At 42.6% G+C, this 23,963-nt stretch overlaps 1 non-coding gene across 1 annotated transcript; it reads left to right on the top strand.

Moving 5' to 3' along the window:
* The first annotated feature begins 637 nt into the window (after positions 1 to 637).
* On the top strand, positions 638 to 744 carry LOC114404031. Its single transcript, XR_003664791.1, has one exon. It is a non-coding gene; the product is annotated as a small nucleolar RNA R71 (small nucleolar RNA).
* Positions 745 to 23,963: the final 23,219 nt, after the last annotated feature.

The following is a 23,963-nucleotide window of genomic DNA, read 5'->3' as shown; positions in this document are numbered from 1 at the left end:
TTTCTGGGGCTGTTGCTGTTGTTGGATTAGTGGAGGAATGTATGGTCTGCTTGGGCCAGTAGCATTTTGGAAGGAAGGAGCAGGCTGCTGTTGTTGTTGCTGAGGGCTAGACCATCTGAGATTAGGGTGATTCCTCCATCCAGGGTTGTATCTGTTGCTGGAGAGGTCATAATTGTTCTACTGTGGTTGATTTTGCTGCTGAGGTTGAGGAGGTCTATTGTAAATATTTGCAGCATAAGCTTCGGGCTGTTCAATTGCTCCAGGTTGCTGCATAGAAGGGCAAAGGTCTATATGGTGGTCAGTAGAGGAACACAAACCGCAGACCCTTACGACAGGTGCAGATTTTTGGTTTAAGGCCAGCTGGGTTACCAAGTTAACCAATGCGTCCAGTTTGCCTTCAAGCTTCTTAGTTTCAGATGATGCAGCTGAGTTTGTAGCTACCTTATGCACTCCTCTAATGACTATCGCATCATTTCTGGCGCTAAATAGCTGGGAGTTGGAAGCCATCTTCTCAATTAAATTTCTGGCTTCAGCAGGAGTCATGTCTCCAAGGGCTCCACCATTGGCAGCATCTATCATACTTCTCTCCATATTACTGAGTCCTTCATAAAAATACTGGAGAAGAAGCTGCTCCGAAATCTGATGGTGAGGGCAACTGGCACATAGTTTTTTAAATCTCTCCCAGTATTCATACAGGCTCTCTCCACTGAATTGTCTAATACCTGAGATATCCTTCCTGATGGTTGTGGTCCTGGAAGCAGGGAAAATTTTTTCTAAGAATACTCTCTTCAGGTCATCCTAGCTCGTGATGGACCTTGGAGCAAGGTAATACAGCCAGTCCTTTGCCACTCCCTCTAAAGAATGAGGGAAAACCTTCAGAAATATGTGGTCCTCTTGGACATCTGGGGGTTTCATGGTGGAACAGACAATATGAAATTCCTTCAAATGTTTGTGCGGGTCTTCGCCTACAAGGTCATGAAACTTTGGAAGCAAATGAATCAGTCCAGTTTTAAGAACATATGGGACATCCTCATCAGGGTATTGGATGCACAAGCTTTCGTAGGTTAAATCAGGTGCAACCATTTCCCTTAGAGTCCTCTCACGGGGTGGAGGTTGTGCCATGTTCTCAGAATGTTCAAAATCAGAATGCTCAGAATCAGAATGCTCAAAATTATAATGCTCCAAATCAGGATGTTCAAAATTATAATGCTCCAAATCAGGATGTTCAAAATCACCAATAACAGAATGCACAGATTCACCAGTAATGGAATGCTCAGGATGATCAAAAGGTATAAAATGATGTCTAACTAATCTATGAAATGTCCTATCTATCTCAGGATCAAAGGGTTGTAAGGCAGATGGATTGCCTCTAGTCATACACTACATTCAGCATGCACAACTAGTTGCTTTGTCATGTAAATAAAGGTGCAGGTTTGAACTACAACTACTCTCAAATGATATCGAAATGACTTGAAATTTTGTGAGCAACCTTATAAAATGATGAAAAGATAGCACAAAAAATTTCAGGCAAAAATTCAAAGTCTAACTATGGAAGCTAAAAATGGTAGGTTAAGAAAAATAAGTGAATAAAACTTGAAAAATAAAAAACTTTTGACAGAATCACTATTTTTGGACGATGGAGACCTCAGCCAGCCTATAGCGGGCTGCCACAGCATAGGAAATTTTTTTCTACCCGAAATACATATATAATAATTGCGATTCTGATAACCGGAGCAAAAGTTATGACCGTTTGAAGTTTCGACAAACACAAAATTTGCTACTTTTTTGGAACTTTCAAATCTGACCAAACTAAATGCTCTAGCTATTTTTCACACAAAATATAGATTAAAAGAAGTTACCACAAAAAAATTCAGCCAAAAATAACAACCCTAGCTACTAAAACAAAAAATCTCAAATAATTCAGCATGGGTGGTCGCTAAAATCCGTTTCTACTTGATTTCTACTATTGCCACAAGCAAAAGCAGTCGCTAAGTCCGTCACAAAACACTATTCACAGCAAAACACCCAAAACTAAAACAGGGGAAGCGCTTAATAGGAAAACTGAAACAGAACACACACTAAACAAAATACCAGGACACTAAACGACACTAACACACATACTAACACAATACTAACAATTAAACTTAAAACACAAAACAATTAAACACACAACACTAGCTAGTTATTATGAACCTTTGGACACTGCTCCCCGGCAACGGCGCCAAATTTGATCGAGGCCGTACCCGAATCAAATAAACATGAAAATGCAGTAACTAGGAAGTGATCCTAGGTCGTTTCCCAACGAGCAATGATAAACCAAATGTTCATAATATACTTGCAGTAACAGTAACGATTGGGGGGGGGGGTTTGTTTGTTTTGTGAATTAAGGAGCAAAACAAGTAAACTGGAATACGAAACTAATAATATTAAAAATGGGTTGTTTCCTCTGATTCAGAAGCCATTCTCTTATCCTGGGTTATGGAGAATTCGTCCCTAACAGTAACCACTTAATCCAATCCTATTTCAATTTACTAAGCGAAAATCAACCTAGGGTTGTTAATACGTGATTAGGCACCACATACACCAGTTAGCCATTCGTCCATTAAGCATGAACGCAAGTTAGGCTCAGAGGCAATTAATCGAACACGAAGCGTGCACTGATTAATGTTCACGAATTTGGGTTAACTGGTGAAGGGAAAACTGCCAGGGAACCACATTATAAATGAAACCTCAAAGAGAGTTAGGCTTCTTCCTCAGAAGGAAACAACACCAGAATAATTAGCCTTCCATAGATTCAAACAGAAAACGTGAATGAAACATGAAGCAGAAACGTAAATGAGACAAAAACGAAAATGAAAACAGAAATGTAAATGAAAGTAGAAGAAGAAGCAAGAACGAAATTGTAATTAGAAGCAGGAAATGAAAAATTGCATTAAGAACGAAACAGTAGCATTAGAACAGAAAAACTTTAAAACCATAAACCCTAAGCTCTGAATAATAGTCTAACAGAATGCCTTGCACGAATCCCAAGGCTGCTATTTAAAAAGAGTCACTCAAAGTCATTGGGCTCTGTTACAATACTCTGGCCTAAAACGAAATAAACACTGAACCACATAAAATAAAATTGCGAAATTTCCTAATTAAAAATTAACTAAGGTAAGCACTGCTTTATTTGCCCTCTTCAAGTCCACAACCAAAATCCGGATTAAGCCCAATGTTTCATTAATTCCTGAAATTAGATTAAAAACATCAAATTAGCTAAATGAGACCAAATAATAAAACGGCCTAATTAATTGACAATTAAGACCAATCAGTAATTAAAATGGTGCAAAAAGGGTTTAGAAAATAGAAGAAAATGATGGCACATCATGGACCAACTTCTTTATTTGTTTGTGGATATTGGAAGGCTGAACCATCTCTATCAGACTTATTTTTGAAGTTAAAAAGAATTCTATTTCGCTTATGTGCTACATTTCTTGTAAAACCCAAAACAAACAATGGGGTTCTTAAGGAAATGTGTTAAAAAAACCCAAAGAAATAATTAACACAATTTTCATACATTAGCCACTATTGAGGTTCATAAGTGTAATTAACCCATAAAGGATTATGATTTTGCAAGGTCTATAACTTTATGAACTAAAGAGCAAATACAAACGAACAAAATACAAATACATCTAGCAACATCAAATGACTCAAATCCATTACTTCAAAATACAAATACCCAAAGGAACTACAACACAACATATTTTAATTATTAGCAACAAGCATATTCTCATCTTGGTAAGAAGCACAAATAGAGATGCATATACTCACCGATTGTCAATTGTCGTAAGTGGCGGAGATATTCCTAATCAGCACTGATCACTTAGCAGCATACAGAACACAAGCAACAACGAACCTTGACAGCAACTAAAGAAGACGAACAAATCACCTGAGCAGCAAAGTAGACATGATATATACAAAGTTAAGCAATTGGTTTCGAAACATGACAACAGAGACACACCTTCGATGGCTTCCCTGGGAGTCTTAAAGCCAACCACAAGTGACTTCCAAAACCGATTCCCACCCTTTCCGGGACTTTTTCCTTTCCTAGTTTTCTTCGAGCTACGAAAGTGAGCAAATGTTAAAATGAGGAACGCCTAATGTAAAAATGAATGGACGTACCTCAATCGATAAGTGCCAGACACGAACTCCACAAAGACGAACTCCACAATGTCATTGCAGTCACGGAAGCGCAACCCAGTTTGTGACAAAGACGAACTCAGGCAGAAGGAGAAAGAAGAAGAACACCCTGGGAGTCTTAAGGCGAACCACAATGGACTTCCAAAATCGATTCCCACCCTTTCTGGGACTCTTTCCTTTCCTAGTTTTCTTCGATCTGCGAAAGTGAGCAAATGTTAAAACGACGAACGCCTAATGTTAAAAGAAAAGGGCGTACCTCAATCGATAAGTGGCAGAGACGAACTCCACAAACACAAACTCCACAATGTGGTTGCAGTCACGGAAGCTGTAACTACCCGCCTCGTCGCTACAGTATCCACACTCTAATATTAGATAATTTCAATTTTTATAAAAAGAACTCCCTTAATTTTTGCTTATGAAAATAGAAGTGATTTTGTCACAACATAAATTCATCCAACAACACGCCATTACTTAAGTGAATATGCATAATTACATAGAAACAATAATTTAGTACATGTCATACACATAACGAAAATTAAATATGTTCATATATATATAATTAAAATTCCAGTTTTACATCTTTAACTCAACAAAATAAAACTTAAAAACCAACTACGGAGGAGTTGATTACAAAACACAACTCTCTCCCAAAATAACGCCAACGTCATTACGTCGGCTCGGCGGCTCCTCACCAGAATCTTACTCCCTACACCCTGCCACTGTCATTTTGCTCCCACGAACAAGGTTCGTGATCATCACAGGTATCAACCACACGATACAAAATTGCAAGGGTGAGTTTATTATAAAATAACCAATACCAATTCCAAATAACCACAATTAGCAAGGAACACAGGAAAACATGATAAGCATACACAACAATCATTATTTAACACTCATATCCAACAAATATTCATCATTCACATCCAACAATTACTCATCATCCATCCATGGACCCAATCAAGACTGCACAGAATGATGCATGCACCTGACTCAACACTCAGATGCAATGTGGTACGTACCAACAACAACCTAATATCATGAAATAGCCTAAGCGTGTCCACATGACACTCTCACTTAGGGAACTGTGCTGAGTTTGTCGAGACCACCCGGTTGTGCACGTAACAGCCCCCCTCCCATAGGTGATCAGCCTGGGAGCCCAAAGGTGTTCCCTACCAGGTGACAGCCCCCTAGTACAAAGTACACTTGGCCACAGTTACTCTATTTCCTGTGTCGTATGAGCTATGATCACGGCCAAAAGTAAGTGCCAAAGACCATGGACCAATTAAAGCGCCTAAGCATCCCCTCAGGAATGCTTAGATTCTCTAACCACGCTAGTTACCCACGTCTGGGCCATCCGACAAGGTCAGTGCACTCTACCCCCATGACATACACTTCATACGACGTATGATCGTGGCCAAAAGCTACTGCCAAGGACCCTAGAAGGTCAGTGCACAGTGCCCCCCACGATCATACACAGCATCCAACGTATGAACGTGGCCAAAAGCTAGTGCCAAAGACCCTGAAAGGTCAGTGCACAGTGCCCCCCACGAACATACACAACATGCACATGCCAATGCATTTCCAACATCAATCAACAAATCGTATTTCCATGTCATTCACAACATAAATATCATCTCATCTCAATGACGTTATCAACAACAATAACAACCTCATTTCATATTCACATATTCATCAATAATAACAATTCATGTTGACATGGTCTTTATTAACAACGTCATCTCAAATCAATATCATCACATATCAATTAAAATCCTCAATAGCAACATCAACAACAATTCAAACAAACACAACAATATCATTTCCACACGCATGGTCTTCAAACAACACATTTCAAACAACCAAAACAATATCATTCATCGCAATACACACACACACACACACACACACACACACACACACACACACACACACACATATATATATATATATATATATATATATATATATATATATATATCGCATCCCATTAGTTAAAACGTAATTTTCTTTGAAGAAAAATCAGCATGCAACAGGGATAGGCAGATATCCTCATAGCTAGGTTCCCTGACTCTAACTATGGTGTTAAAACGGTAAATTTTATAATAAACTCCCCTTACCTATCGTGAGCTACCCCGCGGATTCCTCATCGTGTCACTTGAAGATTCCTTTTTGTCCTTGCTCGTCGATTCCGCACAAGCCTCTACCATGCCAAAACGAAGAAGACTTAGTATCGATTTCAGAAAACAAAGCTAGTAACAGTGCTCTAGGTCAAACACCCACATCACTACATGAAAGAGCTGAGAGCATTTCGGGTTTTACAAAGGAACATCATTTGGAAATTCCGACCACGCCAATGTGACCGGGGTTCAGTGTAGGTTACAAAAATAACATGCATTTCATGAAAGGATAACGTTTACAAAGTCTCTTTCTATAACATATTTCAAAGGAAGCATAAGACATGCAATGGCGGTTCCAAAGTCAGAAAAGATGCAAAGACAAGATGAAACTAACAAGAAACAAGCATAGAACCATGGTTACCTCGAAAGAAAATGAAAGGTCAGATTAGGGTTTTCGTTCTCTACCGGAACCGCAAGCCAAGTTGGAAGATTCCGCTTCGGTTGAAGGGTTCCTCTCGGTGTGGGTTTTCAATGGAGAACAATGATGGTTTGTGGTGGCTAATGGTGGCTGTGGGTGATGGAGAAAGTTCTTGGAACTTTAGAAATGGCTTTGGAAGAAAGAAAGAAGAAGAAATGACGTTTTTCCTAAGCTACACGAAAGCAAAGGCTGAAATGCTTAAATAAGAGATGCTCTCGGGAAAGGAAGCTTCTAGCATACTCCAATGGTTAACGAAGGCTGGGCAGCGCTTTTATCGAGGCAGCTGCATGTAGTTTTCTCTAGAAGCTTCATTAAGAGGCTTCCTCCAGAAGCTTCATTAAGAGGCTTCTAGCACACTCCAGACATCTTCTCAAAGATCGCAACGGTCAGATCATGGACAAGTGTCTTTTGAAGTTGCAGACCAAATTTCGAGAAGATCCAACGGTTAATGAAGGCTGGGCAGCGTTTTTACCGAGGCAACTTCATGTAGCTTTCTCTAGAAGCTTCATTAAGAGGCTTCCTCCAGAAGCTTCCTCGTGGCTTCTTTGAGAAGCTTTCTCAAGAGGCTTCTTTGAGAAGCTAGATCCTTATCTATCCACACCCCTCTATTAACTAAATTAACTTCCTTAAAAATAATTACGGATGAAAATAATGCAACAAATAATCAAACATCAAACATAATTACTAATATATAGATATATATATCAGGGTGTTACAGAAGCGCAGACCAATTTGCGACAAAGACGAACTCAGGCAGAAGGAGAAAGAAGAAGAACGATAGGGTTTGAGCGTGCGGGTTGTGCAATTTTAGAATTTTAATATATAATGATAACAACATCGATTTTTTAAAAATAACCGATGTTAACATCAACTAGGTAACATCGGTTTTCTTAAAACCGATGTTAACATCAACTCGATAACATCGGTTTTTCCCAAACTGATGTTAACAACGAGATACTAACATCGGTTTTTCCAAAACCGATGTTAACTACTCCATAGTAACATTGGTTATTTAAATAACCGGTGTTAATATCGAGTAGTTAACATCAGTTTCGGAAAAACCGATGTTAACTAAGTCTACTAAAATAGGGGCACGGAGCAAGCACGCTACGTGCCATTTTTCACACTGCCATGCATGTAGTCAAAATGTCATGTTCCCCTATGATTATATTTGTTTGTGGATAGTGTCGTACTATGTACATTCCCATGTTGTGCCTTATCATGCACGGGTTTCGTCTTGATTCCCTCTCTTTGGCAAACCAACGGAAGGTCCGTGTCACCTTCTTGAATACATACGTCGGGCATCGTGCTACCCCAAGACGTTGTATCTAAGAAGGGGACAATTTCCCGGGCTCCCGTATTCATAAATTGCATCTGTGTCATATGCATTTCTTCATGCATTCATCCATTCCACCCATGATAGATGTCGGAGTTTTGATTCGCACTGGGTTTTTTCACTTTAGTAAAACATGGGAACAAATCAAATTGGAAAAAGGTTTTATCAAGTCAAGATTAAGAGCCTAGATATCACCAGCATTAAGGAGTTGGGGCGGTTGATGGGACCTCTCCAAATGCAAGCCTTCCGCAAGGCGTACGGAAAGATTTTAGATTAGACCATAGTAGAGATATCCACAGAAGTTGTTGTATCACTTACCCAATACTATGACCAGCCTTTAAGATGCTTCACGTTTAGAGACTTCCAATTAGTACCGACTGTTGAAGAATTTGAGGAGATTCTAGGATGCCCTCTTGGGGGAAGAAAACCGTATCTTTTCTTCGGGTTTCTTCCCTCCTTGAGCAAGACTGTAGTTGTGGTCAGGGATTCGACAAGAGAGTTGGATCGTGTAAAGCAAACTCAAAACAGCGTAGTGGGCCTACCACGAAAGTACTTAGAACGCAAGGCAAGGGATATGGCGAATCAAGAGGAGTGGGTCCCGTTTATGGACGTATTAGCATTGCTAATCTTTGGGGTTGTCCTCTTTCCAAACATGGATGGTTTGGTGGACCTAGCCGCAATTGATGCTTTCCTTGCATATCACCATAGCAAAGAGAGCCCGGTAGTGGCTATCTTGGCGGACTTATTTGACGCATTTGACCGAAGGTGCGAGAAGAGTAGTGCACGGATTATCTGTTGTTTACTCGCTCTTTGTGTATGGTTGGTTTCAACAAGACATAAGGCATCCATGTTCGCTCCGAAGCCATCGCTCGTGTGTCGAAAAGAGAAGAGTAGATTGGGACCAACACTTGGCTGGGATAGGAGGCAAAACGATCAACTGGTTTCCTCGATGGAAGGAAGGAAAGGAGGGAGTTCTCTTCTCATGTGGGAACTACCCAAACGTCCCGTTGATAGGAACGAGGGGTTGCATATTCCACTTAACATTGGTGAAAGGGAAGAGAAAAAGGATGAAAATCAAATCCGAAACACTTTCGTAAGGCTTCTGTAACTTTTCCATAAAATACGAAAAGGGGGTGAACTTAGTAATTCGGGTGCGCTTAGAAATCTTCTTCATTAAGTCTCTGGGCGGCAAGCACCTTCCTTTTTTCCTATAAATAGGGGAGGGGGGAGCTGTTTCAAAATACTCATCACCCCCTGGCTATGCATTTCAACTATTTTGGGTGAAAAAAATTGTTTCCGTGAAGAAAATCCAAGCCGAGGTGCTTCCGTAACGCTTCCGAGATGTTTCCGTAAGCAAATCCGTGAAGGTTTTCCTCCGTTCTTCACCGTTCTTCATCCGTTCTTCGTTCTTCAACGGGTAAGTTTTCGAATCCGAGACTTTCAATTATTTTCTTGTTTTTTATCTTTCATCTTTATTTCGTTCACTTTCGGTTTTCTTTTCTTCTGTTTTTAACGAGCTTTAATAGATCGTTTAAGCCGTTTTCTCACCCAATAAATGATAAAATGAATTTCAACCGATCATTTTTGTTGTAATCTCGTTTAATCACTGTTAAAATAAAATCTAACTGATCGTTTACACTGTAACCTCGGTTAAACCATAAAAAGAAAAATAATAATTGTCGCAACGTGCCCTTCGCGGGCGAGCGAGGGCGAGGCTCACGGGTGCGCTTTCCAAAGGAGGAAAGATGCGCGGAGTCGCCACCAACGTTTATTTGTGGAAAACGTCGGGAAAACCGAAGGAAACCGGTCAAAAATGAAAATTCTAAGTTCGGGAGTTGTATTTACGCTTGAGGAAGGTATTAGCACCTCTCACGTTTGTCTCAAAGGACAACAGCCTATTTTTTAGAATCGTGGAAATTGTGTTACCTTAACTTTTATTTCTTTTTATTTTTTGAGGTCGACAAAAGCGGGGCTTTTGCTCCTACGTACCCTCCTTTGGAGAGGAAATCAGACGTACGTAGTTCTTTCTTATGCGTGAATCAAGTGGTTCTTTTTTACTTGAAGGGTGATCATTTTAAGGCGTTGGACCTTAAAAATGATCCTTTTTTACTTAGTAAGAAACTGAAATGATAAACTTTCAAAAAACCTATTTTGGTGGACGAGCTTGACTAGGCGAGTTGATTTTAGCCTTAGTTTCACTTTAGTTATTAGTCAATTCAATTTAAGAATGAGAAATCCCAAAGAGAAAACGTCCGATTGATTTTCCGCTTTTATTTTACTAAAAAGGTATTTTTTATTATTATATTATTATTTTACCTCTTTTTTGATTTCCAACGTGGTTACGGCACGACCGAACGGTCGGAATTCATTTTAACCAAAATTAACGAATGATACAATTCAAACGATCGGTGGAAATTTATTTTATTTTTAGATTAAGTGAGAAATGAATTAAATAAATGGTTTAAGCACGTCAAAAGGGGTATAAAAAGTAAATGAAAACGAGAATAAAAGTACATAAAACAAATGGGGACCACCACGGGTACATAGAAGGAATTGAAAAGCTCGATTTGGAAACTTACCCGTTGAAGAACGAAGAACGGTGAATAACGGAGGAAAACCTTCACGGATTTGCTTACGGAAACCTCTCGGAAGTGTTACGGAAGCACCTCGGCTTGGATTTTCTTCACGGAAACAATTTTTTTCACCTAAAACAGCTGAAATACCTCACCAGGGGCATCCGAGATCCTTAGAACAGCCCCCTTCAGCCTATTTATAGGAAAAAGGGGGAGGAGGTTGCCGCCCAGCTCGCCCAGGCGAGCTCAGCTTGCCCAGGCGAGCTGGGTTGCTTCCTCCAGAAGCAATCCAGCTTCAAAAAATATTCTGGAAGGCACAAATCAAATTTTTGAAATTGCTATTTGCACCCTCCCAATTTTGATAAGTTCACCCCTTCTTTCGTAATTTACGGAAAAGATACGGAAGCATATAGGACTTGATTTTCTTCTTTTTTTCTCTTCCGTCTCACCCGTATTAAGTTAATTATGCTTATTTAGGGTTATGGGAATTTTACGGAAGCATTACAGGTGTCCCGGAAGCCCCGGAATCCCATTTTTCAACAAAACGGGGGGTGTGGTGGCCACCTAGCTCGCCCAGGCGAGCTAGGTTGCTTCAACCTTAAGCAAGAAATTGCCCAGAAACCTCTAGAAGGGCCCAGATTCGAAAATTACTATTTGCACCCCCATTTTAGTAAATACACCCCCCTTTGCTGTTTTTTTGGTGATTATTTTTCCGTAACTTTACGAAACTTTAAGAATTTCGTAACGATACATATTTTCTTTCCGTAAGGTTATGAATCCTTACGGATTATGTATTTACTCTTTTTTAGCTTTCGAAGAAGTTACGGAAACTCACGGATTGCACAAAAACACCTCTTTTCGACTTCCGCCACATTACGGAATTTCACGGATCGCGCAAGCCTGCTTCCTTTTGATTTCCGAGACATCTCGGGACTTCATTCATTGCGCAACAAAGGACGCCAAGTATCTCAAAGCGGCTACCCAAAGGTTGATTGTCATTAAATAATAATCCCCGGACGAAATTAGGGTATGACAGTTACCCCTATTTACTTACCTCTCATCGAAGATAAGAGGAAAGCAAAGATAGGACACTGATTTCGTCCATCCTGCCCTTTCCGTGATGACGACTCTCATCTCTACTTCTTCTTTTTTCTTCTGCACAAAACAAAATACAAACAACAACCAGAACAACGAATATAATACACATATACACATACTTGGCGAAGGAACCGATCTGGAAAACAACAGAATAACGTGCTTCCCAGTCACCAGAAGCTTCGCACTTGATAATGGAGAACACATGAACAGCGCTAGGCAATGACATTCATGGTGCTCCGAACAAAGGTGGAGTATGGAGGATTGCCTTGAGGGTCCGCACTTAGGCAATCATGAAACTCAGCTCCAAACTCGAAAGTGGATGACACATGAATAGCCCTAAGCAATAACATTCATGTGGCTCCGGAAAAGGATGAGAATGGAGGATTGCCTTGAGGGTCCTCTCTTAGGCAATCATGAAACACAACTCCAAACTCAAAAGTGGAGGACACATGAACAGCCTTAAGCAATAACATTCATGTGGCTTCGGAAAAGGACGAGAATGGAGGATTGCCTTGAGGGTCCTCTCTTAGGCAATCATGGAACACAACTCCAAACTCGAAAATGGAGGACACATGAATGACAACGCAATTCATTCATGTGGCTCCAGAAAAGAATGAGAATGGAGGATTGCCTTGAGGGTCCTCTCTTAGGCAATCATGGAACACAGCTCCAAACTCAAAAATGGAGGACACGTGAATGACAACGCAATTCATTCATGTGGCTCCGGAAAAGGATGAGAATGGAGGATTGCCTTGAGGGTCCTCTCTTAGGCAATCATGGAACACAGCTCCAAACTCGAAAGTGGAGGACACATGAACAGCCCTAAGCAATAACATTCATGTGGCTTCGGAAAAGGATGAGAATGGAGGATTGCCTTGAGGGTCCTCTCTTAGGCAATCATGGAACACAGCTCCAAACTCGAAAATGGAGGACACATGCATGACAACGCAATTCATTCATGTGGCTCCGGAAAAAGGGTGAGAATGGAGGATTGCCTTGAGGGTCCTCACTTAGGCAATCATGGAACACAACTCCAAACTCGAAAATGGAGGACACATGAATAACAACGCAATTCATTCATGTGGCTCCGGAAAAGGATGGGAATGGAGGATTGCCTTGAGGGTCCTCTCTTAGGCAATCATGGAACACAGCTCCAAACTCAAAAGTGGAGGACACATGAATGACAACGCAATTCATTCATGTGGCTCCGGAAAAGGATGAGAATGGAGGATTGCCTTGAGGGTCCTCTCTTAGGCAATCATGGAACACAACTCCAAACTCGAAAGTGGAGGACACATGAATGACAACGCAATTGATTCATGTGGCTCCGAAAAAGGATGAGAATGGAGGATTGCCTTGAGGGTCCTTTCTTAGGCAATCATGGAACACAGCTCCAAACTCGAAAATGGAGGACACATGAATGACAACGCAATTCATTCATGTGGCTCCGGAAAAGGATGAGAATGGAGGATTGCCTTGAGGGTCCTCTCTTAGGCAATCATGGAACACAGCTCCAAACTCAAAAATGGAGGACACGTGAATGACAACGCAATTCATTCATGTGGCTCCGGAAAAGGATGAGAATGGAGGATTGCCTTGAGGGTCCTCTCTTAGGCAATCATGGAACACAGCTCCAAACTCGAAAGTGGAGGACACATGAATGACAATGCAATTCATTCATGTGGCTCCGGAAAAGGATGAGAATGGAGGATTTCCTTGAGGGTCCTCTCTTAGGCAATCATGGAACACAGCTCCAAACTCGAAAATGGAGGACACATGAATGACAACACAATTCATTCATGTGGCTCCGGAAAAGGATGAGAATGGAGGATTGCCTTGAGGGTCCTCTCTTAGGCAATCATGAAACACAGCTCCAAACTCGAAAGTGGAGGACACATGAACAGCCCTAAGCAATAACATTCATGTGGCTCCGAAAAAGGGTGAGAATGGAGGATTGCCTTGAGGGTCCTCACTTAGGCAATCATGAAACACAGCTCGAAACTCGAAAATGGAGGACACATGAATGACAACGCAATTCATTCATGTGGCTCCGGAAAAGGATGAGAATAGAGGATTGCCTTGAGGGTCCTCTCTTAGGAAATCATGAAACACAACTCCATACTAAAAAATGGAGGACACATGAATGACAACGCAATTCATTCACGTCGCTCCGGAACAGTATGAGAATGGAGGATTGCCTTGAGGGTCCTCTCTTAGGCAATCATGGAACACAGCTCCAACTCAAAAAGTGGAGGACACATGAACAGCCCTAAACAACAACATTCATGTGGCTCCGGAAAAGGATGTTGGCGGGACCGAACGGTCCACCGGGTTTTTCCACCTAAAAGGATAACATGCTTTTTGCAAAGAAAAATAAATCATTCGCGAGAGCACCACATCTTGGAGAAACAATATACTTGTGCCAAGGGTAATCTTCCTTGTAACCGAGAATGAAGGGTAGGACGTCAACTTCTAGCCTTCAAATGAACATGCAGGGGAAACATGGGGCTAAGCTGAAAATAAATCACTCATGGTGTATAAAACTCACAAGGCAAGTGTCTTATCCTATTCCCAAATCAATAACTGCACCATGACTCTATTTTGCACGCGACTTCCTATCGAATCTTAGATCAAACGTACAATCACAGACCAATAGGATTTTCTCGAGGTCAGCGTTTTTGGAGAGGAAGCTGGGTGTTTTGGTCTTTTCCTCTTTGTTCATGTGGGGTGGGATATTGCCAGTCAAGAATGATTCTGAGTGGCAATCTGGCTTTGGAGACTTTCTATCCTCTTTCTTTCATTAATCGAGAATTGCTTCTTTTCCCTTTTCACTTCCTTTCGATCTTTGATCGAGAATCCTTCTTTCCTTTCTTTTGTTCCTTTCTCTATTTTTATTTTTCTCTTTTTCTTTCTTTCTATTTCTTCCTTCAATTTTCCTTCCCCATCCATTTCTTTGGAAAATCGGGTTTTAACATCCCATTCGCTCTCCCTTGAGGAGATTTCACTGTCCTTTGCTTCGAGGGAAAGGAAGAGGATTCTTTTGATAGGCCAAGGTTCAAAAAGTCCAAGGTTGTGTTTCAATGGGGTCTTTTATCGTGGGAACCCCAATCTTGATATCTGGGGCAAATTTGGGTGTCAAGGGGTCGCTCGTGGCCCGAACTTCCGCATTATTCCATAAGGCATGCGTGACAATGATGATTTGAAAATAACGTGCACAATTAGTCATGGCTACAGCCAGGTGGGCACTCAAGCATCCCGTTTATGGCATTGTGACACTACGGTTGGGAATTTACACAGACAAACCCAACGTTTCCAATTTATGTTCTTTCATCAGTTCAATGAATTCATCCACCCTTATCTCGGTTCATTCTGGAAAATAAACTCTTAGCATCAGTCCCTTGTTTCCAGAAGATGCGTTTGCTCTTTACGAATGATTTATACTTCTTAACTATAACATGTCGACCTTCGTGGTCTTTCTTTCTCTTTACTTTTTTGTTTTATTTTTACATACATTCACTAAAACTATACACCTGTGGTCCTCTATGAGGAAAACCTTCCTTTGTACATCTATGACAAACCTTTTCTATACACGCATTAGAACTCTTCTCTTTACGTCACACGGTCTATATACAAACCTTATTTACACTCAAAGATTTTTCATTTTTCCCAACACACTTATGGTTCACACAAAGATTTCTTCATGTACACTCGTTGCTCACACACAAGAATCCTTTCTATACACATTTTTCTTTTACATACATGTATAAATAAAAACCTTTTTCTTTTCTTTATGAACATGACTTTTATTCACAGCGCTTTTTTTCTTTTTTAGGATTTTTGGTTCATTTTATTTTATCTTTTTTTGGAAGACGTTCCTAAATGAAAAACTCTACACGGTTCCGGAATTTCAACAAACACTATTGACAACAACGAAACAAGTATCGACGTAACAACTCAAGTGATATGTATGTACAAAACAAAAGTCAAAACATGAAACAAACGTCAGTCCCTTAGTCAAACACAAAGTAAGATGATATATAACAGAAAAACAAATGGAAATAAAAAGAAATATGGATCAAGAGATCTCCCAATCATGTGGCCCCGCTCCCTCCTAAGAAATCAAGTAAATCGGTCATCTCTTCGTCCTCGCGGGCCTCATCTGCCTCGTCGGGAGCCTCTGTTGGTGCCCCTGCTGGTGCCTCTCCTGCCTGGGCCTCAGGCCAATCTCCAGGCCATGCGACCTCTGCCCTGAACTGGTCCGGAGTAGGGCACGGAAAAGAAGTAAAGCCCTGGCTCTGCAGGCTGAGACTCATCTGATAAAGACAATCATGAGTCTGTACATGTGCCCGGTGGTTGGCCGCCTGCTGGCGAACCAAATGCCGCAAATACTGCTCTGTATCAAACAATCCGGCTGGGCCAGCCTGATGAGGTGGCGGCGCGTCCGCGGCCTGTGGTGCATCACCCTGGACCTGTCTCTGCGTGCAGTACTTCTCAATAAAAGCTCGGGTGATGGGCGGCCGAATCACCTTGCTGGGTGTGACGGGGACGCCGAACGACTGGCAGAGTCTCGTGATCAAGGCGGGAAATCCCAGGGCCCTGTTGGACTTATCTGGGTCCAGAGGGTGCCTGGTAGGCACCATACCTGCAAAAATATAGATGGCATCAGCGATTAACTGAGCCACATGGATGCTCATCCACGTCAGGATGGCGTACACCAGCTGACACTTTGGCAGGGGGAGGTCGGAATTATGATCGGTGGGCAGGATGTTGCTGAACAGCAAAGTCATCCATATCTGAGTCAGGGTGGTCATGTTGGTGCGCATGATCCGCACCCGTCTCCTGGCAGCAGTCCGGGCAAAATCTTGCCCTGGTATACATAGCAACTGGGCGATGGCCTCCTCATCGAACCCATCGGACCGGTTCCTCCTCTGGCCATACTCGCACTCCTGGCCCTCTTCCAACATTAAAGGATATCCCAGGAGCTGGCCGATAGCATCTGCATCGAATGGGATCCACTGACCCCTCACCCAGGACCTCATATCACGCACGTCCTCCTCTATTGGCCAAGCATTGGCATAAAATTCGAGGACTATTTCTGGATCGAACTTGGCCATGGGGGTAACCAGTGATGCCCACCGCCGGCAACCTATCTCCTCCTGGAAATCAGTATACTCGTCGTCCCTGAGCTGGACGCGTCGCTCCCAGAGAAATGACCATCCCTTGATGGCCTCGAAGCGCTGCTGGTGTACAACGCTCCTAAAGCGGTGACTGTCATACTCGGGAGCGGAACTAGTTCCTTCAGCCGCTTTATCCTTCCTAGATCTCTTTGAGGCAAGTTTCCTCGGGGCCATTTCCTGCGAGAACAAACATTCAGAAGTTAGTTCTACAAGATAATGCTTATCTTAACACAAAAAGGTCGTGCTAATCCCTCCGATGGAGAACGGACTCATGTAATCCATTTATGCACACATGTACGTGTAGAAAATATCCTATTATTTATATCAACATACAAGGATATTCAAAACATTCTAGTTACCATACATATACATTTTTTGGAAAGAATACTTACATGCATGCTCAAGGTATTGTGTCAAAATTACATATGTTCATATCCTAACTATTTTGCTACCACAAACTACCCACACACATTTGAAGTATTTTATTAACATACAAATTTTTGTTGTTCCATTCCTATTTATTTATACATATATGCACATTGGAGAGCCGATCTCACGTCACGCACACACTTGCATTTGAAAAGGAACTTTCATGCCATTCATCTACACTGGAGGGGCAATTCCACATCATATATTCATTTGGGAAGCATTCTCGTGCCATCTTTGGCACGGGTACATTTTTTGAAAGACTCCTTATGCTACTTATCCACAAATATACATATTTTGAAATGCATTATTTACTATTCATTCACTTTGCAAGGTATTTTTATGCCATATATTCACACACTTTGCAACACATTTTTATGCCACATATATTTACACATATATCTACACACCCTTGAAAAACATCTCCCATGTTACTTAGGTGCAAAGTGCCAATCGTGGGGCAGCCCAAATTCTTACAAACAAGTCCCTATTTTCATGCTTTTCTAATCCTAAAACCAAATTTTGGATTCCTAGCTATAAACATGTTTCCTTGCATGGAAGCTACAAGTTTAGGCTCCTAAGTTTGGGATTGTATTTGGGCATCTATTTTGACTTTCCTATGCTGTCTCTACATATAGAAAACAGCCCCGCCATCCCAATTTTGCAAAATCATATTCATTCATCATTGGGGCATTTCACCGAGCACTTGGTGAGCGCATGTTTGAACATAAATTGCAAGAGGATGGGGACAATGTGGCATGCCCCATTGCTTCAGAATACAACCTAGGCCTAAGGCCTTTTCATCCAAATCCTCAATTCAAGAAAACAAGCACCAAAGCAAACCAAAACTGCCTCACAAATATAAGCATGTTCTCACAATTTAAGGCACCAAAAGATGAAGAAAGCACATCAATGGAAAGCAAAAACATCAAGGATGGAACACTTACTTGTTGGAGTGAATTGAAATACCAAAAACGAAAGCAAAACGCGATCAAAAGGCTTAGGGGAGCAAGAAACCGCAAGCCTTCGTGTTCTTTCTTTTTTGAATGAAGGGGGGGGGGAGTTTTTGGATACAAAAACGTTCCCCTCCTTCGTTTTTTATATTTTGAGTGCAGGGGTTGCTCGCCCAGACGAGCTAACCTGCCACTTTTTTTTTTTTTAGGGGAACATTAACCATGTCCCCTCCTTTTTCATGGGTTAGCGTCTCGCCTAACTTGAACTTACTTAAGTTAGAATTAGGCGTCGATTACTTATGTTAAAACAAACAATAGTAAAAGAAACTGCAACCACAAAGGATACTGGGCTGCTTTGTAGCGACGTTCTCTGCTTGTTTAGCGCCGGGAAGGGGCAACGATCAGTCGGTTGTGACCCTAGCCCTACTTGCATCCGTCCCTATGTACCTGCGAGTAAGAGCCAAAATGATATGCGACCAATCGTGAGCGGTCATCATCTTACCTTGGTTGATTTCTGCCATTGACTTGTCTTGACTCCTGACCGTGGCCTGAGACGATTCTGCTCCTCGCTATCACAAGATATACATGTGCATGTGCATGTATGAATGTTTCTAATGCGATGATTTTATTTTAGTGAAGGCTGGTTAGATTTAATTTTAAATAAGCATTTGGGGCACCCCCATACACCGAGCGAAGAGGGCTCAAGTTATAACAAATCTAAAACACAAAGTTTGAAACACCAAAGGGAGGACTAAAACCCCGCTCATCTTTTCTTTTCAAAGAAACGAGACAAATACAGTGAATGGGAATCCCTAGAGGAAACCAAGAGGAACGAGAAAAACTCAGAAATAAAAACGTGCAACGGTCCTCTCGATTGCCCCAGACTTCAAGCGTAATATTGTTTAACTACATCAGAGTTCACGGGCGAAGGCAATTCCTCGCCATCCATGTGGGTGAGTATCAGAGCACCCCCAGAAAAAGCTCTTTTCACCACGAAAGGTCCTTCATAATTCGGAGCCCACTTGCCTCGATTATCTTTAACAGCGTGGGACATCTTCTTCAGCACGAGGTCCCCCTCGTTGAACTTGCGCGGGCGTACCTTCTTGTCGAACGCGTTCTTTATCCTTCGTTGATACAAATGCCCATGGCTCATGGCGGCCAAACGCTTACCTTCAATAAGGTTAAGTTGGTCGTAGCGTGCTTGAGACCATTTTGACTCTTCTAGGCCTGACTCCGCCATCATCCTCTGAGAAGGAACTTCTACCTCAAATGGGAGTACTGCCTCCATCCCATAAACCAAAGAATACGGCGTTGCCCCAGTAGAAGTTCGTACCGAGGTTCTGTATCCGTGTAGGGCGAAAGGCAACATCTCATGCCAATCCTTGTATGACACCGTCATCTTTTGAACAATCTTCTTAATATTCTTATTCGCAGCCTCTACAGCCCCATTCATCTTTGGCCGATAAGGGGTAGAGTTATGATGCTGGATCTTGAAGTCTTCGCACATCTCCTGCATCATCTTATTGTTCAGATTGGTGCCATTGTCAGTAATGATCTTCCTGGGGAGTCCGTATCGACAAATCAACTCCTTCTTTATGAATCTAACTACCACATTCCTTGTGACATTAGTATAAGACGCTGCTTCGACCCATTTGGTGAAGTAATCTATCGCCACAAGAATGAAGTGGTGACCATTCGACGCTTTGGGTTCGATGGCCCCAATGACATCTCTTACCCACACAGAAAAAGGCCAAGGGGCGGACATAACATTGAGAGGATGTGGCGGAACATTGACATTGTCCGCGTATGCCTGACATTTATGACATTTCCTTACATGAGCGCAGCAATCACTTTCCATGGTGAGCCAATAATAACCGGCCCTAAGGATTTTTCTGGCCATAGCATGCCCATTGGCATGTGTCCCAAAGGAACCCTCGTGGATCTCCTCAATCATAAAGTTCGCCTCCTTGGCATCTACACATCGTAGGAGGGTCATGTCGTGGTTTCGTTTGTACAGGATGGTACCAGTTACAAAGAAACCAGTAGCCAATCTCCTCAATGTCCTTTTGTCATTGTCAGAAATCCCTGGTGGGTATTCCTTGTTCTCGACATACTGCTTGATATCGAAATACCACGGTTTCCCATCCCGCTCTTCCTCTATTGCATAACAATATGCCGGCCTGCCTTGAGATTTGAATTCGATGTACGGCAGATCCCCGTGTGGGGCAAGTTGAAACATGGATGCTAGGGTGGCTAGTGCGTCAGCCATCTGATTCTCTTCCCGAGGTATGTGGTGGAAGGAAATGCCATCAAAGTACTTGGCTAACCTCAAGATGTGAGTTTGATAGGGTATCAACTTCGAATCCCTAGTTTCCCATTCTCCTTTCAACTGGCGTATCACCAAAGCTGAGTCTCCATACACCTTGAGTAGTTTTACATCAAAATCAATGGCCGCCTGAACCCTGAGGGCGCATGCTTCGTACTCGGCCATATTGTTGGTACAATCAAAACCTAGCCTAGCCGTGAAAGGAATACACTGATCATCCGGGGATACAAGGACTGCCCCTACTCCGTGGCCCAAAGCATTTGATGCCCCATCGAAACAAACAATCCATTTGTCTAGGTCTTCATGCGTCCGCTTCTCTTCAAACAGGGCCATGATATCTTCATCTGGGAACTCGGGGTGCATCGGCCGATAATCCTGGAGGGGTTGCTGGGCCAAATAATCCGCTAAGGCACTTCCCTTTACCGCCTTTTGGGTGACGTAAACGATATCGAATTCAGATAATAGTACCTGCCACCTGGCGATTCGTCCCGTGAGGGCCGGTTTTTCAAAGATGTATTTCACGGGATCCATTTTGGAAATAAGCCACGTGGTATGGCTGAGCATGTACTACCTAAGCCTATGTGATGCCCATACCAGAGCACAACACGTCCTTTCCAACATTGAGTAATTCATCTCACATGCGGTAAACTTCTTGCTTAGATAGTAGATGGCTTGCTCCTTTTTTCCAGAATCATCATGCTGACCCAACACGCACCCCATAGACTCGTCCAACACGGTCATGTACAGGAAAAAGGGTCTTCCCGTTACAGGTGGCATGAGTACCGGGGGATTCGCGAGACTCTGTTTGATCTTCTCGAAAGCCTCTTGGCAGTCACTGGTCCATAGGACCGCTTGGTTCTTACGTAACAACTTAAAAATGGGTTCACAGGTAGGGGTGAGCTGCGAGATAAATCTCGCGATATAATTCAACCTGCCCAAAAATCCCCGAACCTGCTTCTCCGTGCGTGGTTCTGGAATTTCAAGGATAGCCTTCACTTTCTTGGGATCTATCTCTATCCCTTTCTGACTTACGATAAATCCTAGCAGCTTCCCTGACTTCACCCCAAAGGTGCACTTGGTTGGGTTCAGTTTCAATTGGTATTTCCGCAACCTTCCAAATAGCTTACGCAGATTGACAAGGTGTTCGTCCTCAGTCCGAGACTTGGCAATCATGTCATCTACGTAGACCTCTATTTCCTTATGCATCATGTCATGGAACAACGCCACTATGTCGCGTTGATAGGTTGCCCCAACATTTTTCAATCCGAAGGCCATCACTTTATAGCAGAAAGTCCCCCAGAGAGTGACGAAAGTGGTCTTCTCTACATCTTCGGGTGCCATCTTTATTTGATTATATCCCGAGAAACCATCCATAAATGAGAAAAGGGCAAATTTGGCCGTATTATCTACCAATATGTCAATGTGTGGCAGGGGAAAATTGTCTTTAGGACTGGCTCGGTTCAAGTCCCGGTAGTCTACACACATTCGAACCTTGCCGTCTTTTTTCGGGACTGGGACAATGTTGGCCACCCACTCCGGGTACCGCGCCACAGCTAAGAAACCTGCATCGAACTGCTTCCTTACTTCTTCTTTAATTTTTAAAGACATCTCGGGTTTCATTCTTCGTAACTTTTGCTTAACCGGGGAAGACCCAGGATTCAAAGGCAATTTATGCTGCACAATGTCGGAATCGAGACCGGGCATGTCTTGATATGACCACACAAAGACATCTTGATACTCTTCAAGAAGGGTTATCAAGCCTTGGCGGATAGGCGCGGTCATACCGGTTCCTACCTTTACTTCTTTCTTTTCCTCCGTGGTCCCCAAGTTTACCAATTCGGTTTCTTCTTGGTGAGGCTTCATTTCACGTTCTTCCTGAGCGACCAACCTCTCCAACTCTGGTGACAAGACGTCCTCTTCCTCTTCCTTGTTTACCGTTTGGCTTATATCACGATCGAAATTGATTGTCAAACCCTCGTTGTTAGGTTCCTCAAAGAATCGACCCTCACATCTATACCAAACAAGACAAAGAAATAAAAACATGCAAAAAGATATGAGAAAGGGTGGTACTGCAAGAACAGATGAAACAAGATCTCTTTGTTTATTTAATAAGGTAAGTTTCATAAAACAAAAGAGAATGGAAATCTATAGGCTCTAATTACATTGAATCAGCGGTATAGACTTCTGACTGGCTTATTACGCGCCAGTTCCCCACTTGGGAATCGGGGTGGCATGGTTGCACAAAACTTGGTGGGTCTTGAGGGAACTCCTCTTCTATTGCGGCCACCTCCTCCTCGGACGTTATTCCAGCACTGGTGAAACACTGGCTAATACGGCCGGGCCATACCCTATCCGCTCGAAACCTTGACGGCACGTTCCTCCTCCCCGGCATCCCGGGTTCGTACCCTAATCCATACTTGTATGGATTTCCTTTGATATCGACCACGTCAGCATTCCCGAGGCAGTCCTTGCCTAGACCCATTCCGGGCTCAAATCCATTCCTGAGCATAACACGCGCCACCATTATGGCCGCTTTGGAGAGTGAAGGTAGCGACGGACTTGGTTCCACCGAGGCGCAGCTCACCACCTCAAAGGATTGGAAAGCCGTTTCCAATGATTCTTCCGCCGCTTCTACGTATGGTGCGGAGGAAGGGCAGCTTACTAACATGTCCTCTTCACCCGACACTATCACTAAAAGTCCACCCACTGCGAACTTCAATTTCTGGTGAAGCGTTGAAGGGACCACTCCCAGGGCATGAATCCACGGTCTTCCCAAGAGGCAGCTATAGGCAGGATTTATATCCATTACTTGAAACACCACATTGCAAGTGTGGGGGCCTATCTGAATGGGAATGTCGATTTCCCCCATTACTTCCCGCCGAGTACCATCAAAGGCTCGCACCACCATCGAGCTCGGCTTTAAATGTGACGCACTAAAAGGAAGCTTTTCCAAAGTGGTCTTCGACATTACATTTAAACTCGATCCATTGTCGATAAGTACCTTTGCGACAACATGGTCCATACATCTCACCGACACATGTAGAGCCTTGTTGTGTCCTCTCCCCTCAACGGGAATCTCTTCTTCTGCAAACGCGATGTAGTTGTTGGTGGTTATATGATTAACGATGCCTTCGAAACCCTCCACTGAGATATCATGTGCCACATGGGCATCGTTAAGAACCTTCATCAACAGCGCACGATGAGGCTCGGAGTTTATGAGTAGTTCAAGCAAAGAGATCCTTGCTGGAGTTTTATTCAGTTGCTCAACTACCTTAAACTCGCTTTGTTGGATGAGGC

The sequence above is a fragment of the Glycine soja genome, chromosome 20 (genome assembly GCF_004193775.1).
Source record: "Glycine soja cultivar W05 chromosome 20, ASM419377v2, whole genome shotgun sequence".
Lineage (NCBI taxonomy): Eukaryota > Viridiplantae > Streptophyta > Magnoliopsida > Fabales > Fabaceae > Glycine > Glycine soja.
This window is presented reverse-complemented; position numbering and strand designations above follow the sequence as displayed.